The following is a 6,998-nucleotide window of genomic DNA, read 5'->3' on the forward strand; positions in this document are numbered from 1 at the left end:
AGTGATCTGAACCCCACTGGGAGGCTTTTGTGAGGATGCAGGACATTAAAGTGTTGATTAGGGGCTGGACTGAGTACCCCACCCTGTGGGACGATTCCATTTCGAGCGGCATGTGCTGACGATAGGTGACCTGAATATGACATTGGCAGTCCTGTTCCTAAGTAGTCACTATCAAGCAAGAGCTTCTCATGATTCCCTTCTGCGAAATCATGGCTTTCCTGAATGGCAGCGGACTTGCAGTTCAAAAGCCATCTCCAGGTCAGGAATACCACCACAGCTGGGCCTTGCTGATTGTGCTTAAGAGCGTGGCTAAGCTGTGTGCTGTGGCCATGCCCTTGTGAACCCGTGAAAGGTGTTCGTGCGGGGGTCCCGTTTTCCATTGAAGCCGGTTTTGTACCATTCCTCTCAGCCGTCTTGGCAGGCAGGCTGAGCAGGAGAGATGGCGGTACTTCCCCGGCTCTTTGGTTTTGGGACGGAAACTATGGTAGCCCCTCTTCCAACTCTGGGGTAGAGTGGAGTTTCCCAGGGACAGGTTGTTGGTTGCAAGATGTGCAGCTTACTGCTGTCCTAGGTGGGAGATAATGGGGTACGAGATCCATCAGAGCCCGGGCTGTGTTGGAACTGGTTTATAGGCTTTTCCTTAGTTCCCTCAGAGAAAAGATAACGTTGAGTTATCGGGTTCTGCTGCCCTTTCTCTGATCTGAGCGTGTCTGTCTGGCTGAAGACGCTCTTGTTTGCCCTCGCTCGGCTGGCAGGACTGATGCTGCTCGTTCTCGGCGAGAACTCGTGCGCCAGTCTTTTAGCCTCTGCTTGGGGGTGTGATGGGTGCACCTCGGGCTGAGCGGCTGTAGCTCGCTTGACCCGTTTTGCCTCAGCTCTGAAAGGGTGGTTTGGTGGTCGAAGGACTCACACCCTTCCAGGCCACTTTTCCTGCCTGACTCTGTTGGCAGTTTCCTTGCCATCCGTGACGCTTCCCTTAGGAGGGATAGGTTGTCAGGGGTTCTTTGCCTTCGGAATAGTTTCGCCACATGTTCACCCTGTGGTTGACCTCCCTGATCTCGTCATTGAAGTACACCAGGCGTCTTTGTGACTTCTGACCCAGCCGAGTTTTGGGGTATGGTCTGTGAGGCTGCTTCATTTAATGGCGTTAGCAGCTTGGCTTCGAGCACTTCCACATTCGCTTTGTGGGGGATTGTATGCATCTCAGACAGAGGGCCAAGGCGTTTTAACCCCTGGGCAGTGGCCTTGTCTGTTTTCCATCATGGATTTGGCTTAGGATTTCGGCTGGGCCAAGCGCATCCAATGAGTGTAGTTATAGTGCCGTAATGTCACTTGTGGACGGTCTCTATTCGACACACCAGCCAATCCCTCCCCACCAAGTCGCAGTGGCTAGGGGTGAGGTATAGGACCCCTCCTTGACATGCGTTGGCTCTTGGTGTTGAGGAGAGCGATCTCAGGGAATGTCTCTAGCACGTCGGCTATGTGATAGCCGGCCGCATCGGTGCCGGCAGGGAGCCAGGGATGGGGTGGTGTGCATTGGAAGTCTCTCCCTATGAAACTCGGTCGTGTGCAGCAGTAGCACTTGACCTGGCTGATGTCTAAGCTTTTTACAGCGTGGCGGCTGTACCATTGTTACAGTTTGGGGGCCCCCGGCAGGGGAACCTCGACGGCACAGGGATTCAACATCGTCTCCAACGTCGATGTATCGGCTATTCGGAGCAGGGGATGTTGCACTCACAAGGGTGATCACGGGCCTCTCTTGCCAGGTGTTCGTGGCAGTGTGAAGGCATGGTACCCTGAGTAGAGAAACAGTGTCAACTGTTAGTCTCCTGGAGCATGACCAATATCTATTTTCCTTGATCGCACTACTGCTTGGAGAAAAGCGTTCTTGCAGAGAAGCTATTAGATGTTCCACTGTAGGATGCTAGATGGTGTGTCATGATGTTACTCAGTGTAGTTACTCAGAGACATCGTCGAGTCTGACAACTCCATTGCGAGGTCCTCGCAGGTTGAGGGCTCCTCGTCTGTTGTCTGGCTGTCCTTGGGTCCATGGCGGGGTGGAGGCCTTTGGTTTGCTCTGGACTTTGGTTGGTTCGGCTGTTCTCTAGGCTTTTTTTGGCTGGCCTTGTGGCCTTGGCCTGGACAAGGTCAGCGGTGATCTGGCTCTGGCTGCACAGATTCAGCCTGTTTTGGCTCTGCTGTGAAGGCATGGCCTCGGTTTGAGTGGGTGAGGGGAGTTCGTCTGGGGTGGGGAGGCTGGTTTTTTCTCTAGCCAGCTGTCTTCCTTCAGGGCTGCGACAGTCTGGGTCTTGCCGTCATGGCGATCCGAAAACTGCCTCTCGCGGCCTCTTCCAACCCCCCAGGGCTGTGCTACTGCCTGTGACAACAGCAGTTAACAGGAGAGTCTTATCGTCCTCTCAAAGAGGAGATGATCATCTGTTTGGGGAGGTTTTTGTGGTGCTCTTAGAAACTTTTTCTTTAGTTTCTTTTTCTGCACCTTTGGCATTGTCGGAAAACTCTTTTTGTTGGAGACGTCCGGTGTCGGCTGGGGGGCGGCTTCCCTTCCTCTTAGGAGGTCGGGGGGCCTTTTCGCTTTTGTTCCTTCCCCAGACATGGGTTGCCAGGTGGGGCATGAACAACAAGTCTCATCGGTTTTGAGTAACCGCCTTGTCGACTGAGGGCCGCCTTTTTCCTGACAGAGCAAGTCAGGCGCTAGGCATGCATGATTTTGGCACATTGGGACATTTGGCTGTTGTGTCCCTCTTTTCCTATTGTATGCCTGAGGCATTACCTCTGTGTTGGCGTGCCTTGCTACAGACACCACTTTTAAGGCTTGGCTGTTCAGTTCGCCTTGTGGTGACCGTAATTTCTGGCACTTGAAACACCGAAGTTGGTTCTGGCACCATACGTTCGAAGGTTGTAGGTGCCCCAGTTACCAGATCAAGGGGTAGTGGTTGGGGACCTTCATGGTACCAGGACTTGCACTGGTTGGGGTCTTCCCTCTTCGACATTCGGGAAGCCTGAACGAACCTGTGGTGTGAAGCGGTTCAGCTCCACATCGTACGAGACTGAGAAGCAAGTACTTGGTTTCTCTTTTCCTCGGGACATGTGGGGAAGACTCACTTTTCTCCCATCAGTTAGCTACTTCGTTTTCCCTGGAGGAAATTTAAGGTAGCTTGATCTTTGGGCACTTATGAATCATGCCCTGATCTAGGGCTGACCGGATCGACAACCGGATTTTTCGTTGCAACCAATGCCCTGACCAATTGGTAGGCATTGTCGAAGCCTTCCGGTTTAGCTGGCACTTTGAACTGGGTGAAGCGTTTAGGGTCCCGACTCTTCATCAGAGTCGGTATCGGACTCGGACGCTTCGGCCGCTTTCGGCTTTCGGGTGGTTGAGGAGGCAGGAGCTGATGCGGCTGGTTCAGCCTGCTTCCCTCTCAGTCGGGGAGGCCGTCTGTGAACTCAGGGGCCTCCCTGGCTTAGCTGCTGGCCTGAGAGGGCCAGCATCGCGAGTCAAGATCTTTGACTATTCGGTGGACAGACCCATTGGTTCGGTCTTGTCCACCTTAGCAGCAGGCGGTGACAGTGTCATCCTGTGCTTGGGGCTTTCTTTTGCACCGGAAGGCACATATGCCTTCTATGGTGACTACCGTGGTCTGGGCCTTGGGTGTTTCATTGTGCGGTTGAGGTGGTGGGGGGGCGGTTCGTCAACTGTAAGTTCAGTGTGGGGGGTGTTTGATTGTTTTTTCATGAATTGTAAAGTGCTTCATCCTTCTCACGCCCCCACCCACACGGAGTCCAACAAGGGGAAGCTGCAGTGTAGAACCGTGTCTATCAGCAAACAGGTGCTGAGAGGATATACGCAGCCTAATGGCATTGTGACGGCATCTCGGACATTGTGAGTGCCAAATGGCGGCATGACTGCTTGGACCCCTAAGCCTCCCGGGGGAGACCATCCGATTGACCGTGACGGGCCGGGATCAGGCAGCCTGTCTTGCTGGAATAGAGGACATAGAGGCGTGTTGCTAGCCGCAGGGCGTACTCGTTCACGCGCATCGCTCACATCCAGGACTCCGTCTCCACAGGCACAGGCTGCCACGCACGGCAAACGAGTGGGTAGTGTAAAACCCATGGGGAGAGACCTGAGGGATGCCCTTCCACCTACGAGACATCATTGTTTGGTGCCTTTGATCAGCCCTTCTGAGGCAGCCACACAAAGGTTGCTTCACCGCCAGTGAGGGAGAGGAGTCTTGCACTTTTACCAGGCAGTTCCTTTCATCACTCTGAAGCAACTACCCAAAAGGTTGTTCACCTCAGTGAGGAAGGAAAGGACCTGTGTCTTTTCTAAGTAGTTCCCCCTTCCCTCTAAAACGCACCCAAAGGCTGTTTCACCTCAGTGAGGAAGGGAGGTTTTGCGTTCTTGTCAGGCACTTCTTTTCGTTCACCTGAAGCAACCACCCAAAGGTTGTTTAACCTCAGTGAGGAAGGAAAGGTCCTGTGTCCTTTTCGATGTGGTTCACCCTTCCCTCTAAAACAGCACAACCCAAAGGCTGTTTCACTCAGTGTGGGAAAGGAGGTTTTGCGTTCTTGCCAGGCAGTTCCTACATTCCTCTGAGGCAAAAACCACCCAAGGTTGTTTCACCTCAGTGTGGAAGGAAAGGACCTGTGTCTTTTTAAAGTGATTCCCCCTTCCCTCTGAAGCAGCCATCCAAAGGCTGTTTCACCTCAGTGAGGGAAGGGGGGTTTTGTCTTTTTGTCAGCTGGTTCCTTTCATCCCTCTGAAGCAACCATCCAAAGGTTGTTTCACCTCAGTGAGGGGGGGGGGGGGCGGTACTCGAAAACCATTCCGGACGGTCTAGACGGGAGCGGTGGGCCTGTGTGAAGGGGGGCCAAAAAACGACCGAGAAGGGGGGCGGCGGGGGGGAATGGTTACCCGGCGGCCCGGGGCGGCTGCGTGGCGCGAGCCCGCGCCCTTTGCGTCCCCCGTATATTGTAAGCATGCGTTCTGTGTGTTGTCCCGTTTTATGGGGTTGTGTGTGTTACTTAAAAGCTTTGCGTGTTGGTGTAGGGTGTGTGTGGTGTGTGTGTGTGTGTGTGTGTGTGTGTGGGTGTGTGTGTGTGTTTTGTGTGTGTGTGTGTGTGTGCGCGCGCCTGCGGTGCATGTGTGCGCGGCCTGCGGCGGCGTGTGTGCTTTATTTTTAAGTTTGGTGTAGTGGCTTTTTATATGGTGTTTTAAAATTATATATATATATATATATTTTACTTAAAATATATTCATAATATACTTATAGACTATTGGTGTGTTTTTAATTTACATTTTCTTTTCGTCATTTTATTCTATTTCCCCCCCCATCCTTCCCCGTTGTTGTCGTGGGGGGCTTAGGCGGAGACTGGACCCAATGAGGGGAAAACCCCCCACTTGGGACTCAGCCTCGACTAAAACGAATTTTGCATGGTCTTTTTTTTCCCCCCCCCTATTTTTTCCTTTCTGCCCTTACCCCCTTCTATTCACTTTCTAATGTGTGGGGAGCCGTGCTGAAAGGATGAAAGGCTGACTTTGTCCCATCCTGAAGGGGCCTGGGGAGCAGGGCCCACGGTTTCCCTGTTTAGTTTTTCTGGCCCTTACCTGAAGCGACCTGAGGGTGGCCCGTTCTCTCCCAACATCCCCCAGCTTTTCATGGCCAACAATGAATAAATTAACCATTAAACCCATTAACCTTTACCATTATTAGAGGCAATTGCTTTCACCCAAATGCTCCACAATTAAACTCGCCCGTTCCTGCCCCCGGCTATCCTTTGACCACGGGTCTGAAAAACTACAAAAATAATACCCCCCCCCCTCATGCCGGTAGTACAGTATCCCCAATCAACACCCCCGGAGACATTTCTACTCCCAAATGCTCAACTTCAACAATATACCCCCCAAATTATTCATCAACTCTCCTCCTCCCCTTTTTACTACCTTACCACCTTATTGTCCACCTTCCCATAACACTACCCCCCTCAACACTACTCCCTCTTCCACATGCCCCCCTCCTTTACACCCCATCTCTACAAAAATTTTAAATTCTATTTTGCCAAACCAATTTTGGGACGATTTTTTTTGTTTATCCCTCCCAAACTTTCACACTTTCTGGGTTTTACAACCGTTTTCATTCCTCAAAAGCATATAATCTTCATTGGGTTAAAACCCCTTACATTACCTAACCAACCTTACCCCTTTCTCGTCAAATTTCCCTTTGCCCCAAATTTGCCCAAAAAACCCCTAACTCAAACTTTCCCTTCACTACCCCTTTTTTTTTCTATAGTGCACAGACTTAGATGTCTAGCACATTTATTTGCTTTTCTTAAAATTAACATTTATTTTATTTTTTTATTTCCTATCTCTATTTTTTTCTAAATTCCTTTTTAATTTTCATTTTTTACAATATTGCTGCTGTCCGTCGTGTCAGAGCTGGCCGAGGCCCACGCTGAAACCCTGTTTGTGGACTCTGAAGCTTCCCGGGCGGGGAAAAAATCCTGTTAAAAGGGCGGCGGGCGGCAAGGGCGTAGTGAATCTCTCGCAGGGTCCATGCAGGGCAGCAGGGATGTGGAGGGGGCGCCAAGTAGGGGAAAGGGCCACATGCATTTTTCCAAGGATTCCCGGGAAAAGTTGCGTGTCGCCAAGGTGAGGCCTTATTTCCACAATGCTGTGGGGTTTTTGAGGCGGGACTTTTTACCTCTTGAAAATAGTAAAACAAAAGTACAAGGATTTAAATATCAAAGGGAAATGTATAAAAAAACAATTTCGTTTACTCTAGATCATCTTTCCCTTCTTGATGGCGCGACCCGGGCTTAGGCTTATAAGGGGGAAGAATAAAAACCGTCAGCGCCTTTTAGGAGACGCGAGGAGGCTGCGGTGGGGCTAGTGGCAGTAGGAAGGGATGGGATGATCTACAAGCGCGATAGGGAGAGGGGAGGAGGATAAAAAAGGTGAAAATGGGGGAAGAAAAGGA

Source organism: Penaeus chinensis, chromosome 17 (assembly GCF_019202785.1).
Source record: "Penaeus chinensis breed Huanghai No. 1 chromosome 17, ASM1920278v2, whole genome shotgun sequence".
Classification (NCBI taxonomy): domain Eukaryota; kingdom Metazoa; phylum Arthropoda; class Malacostraca; order Decapoda; family Penaeidae; genus Penaeus; species Penaeus chinensis.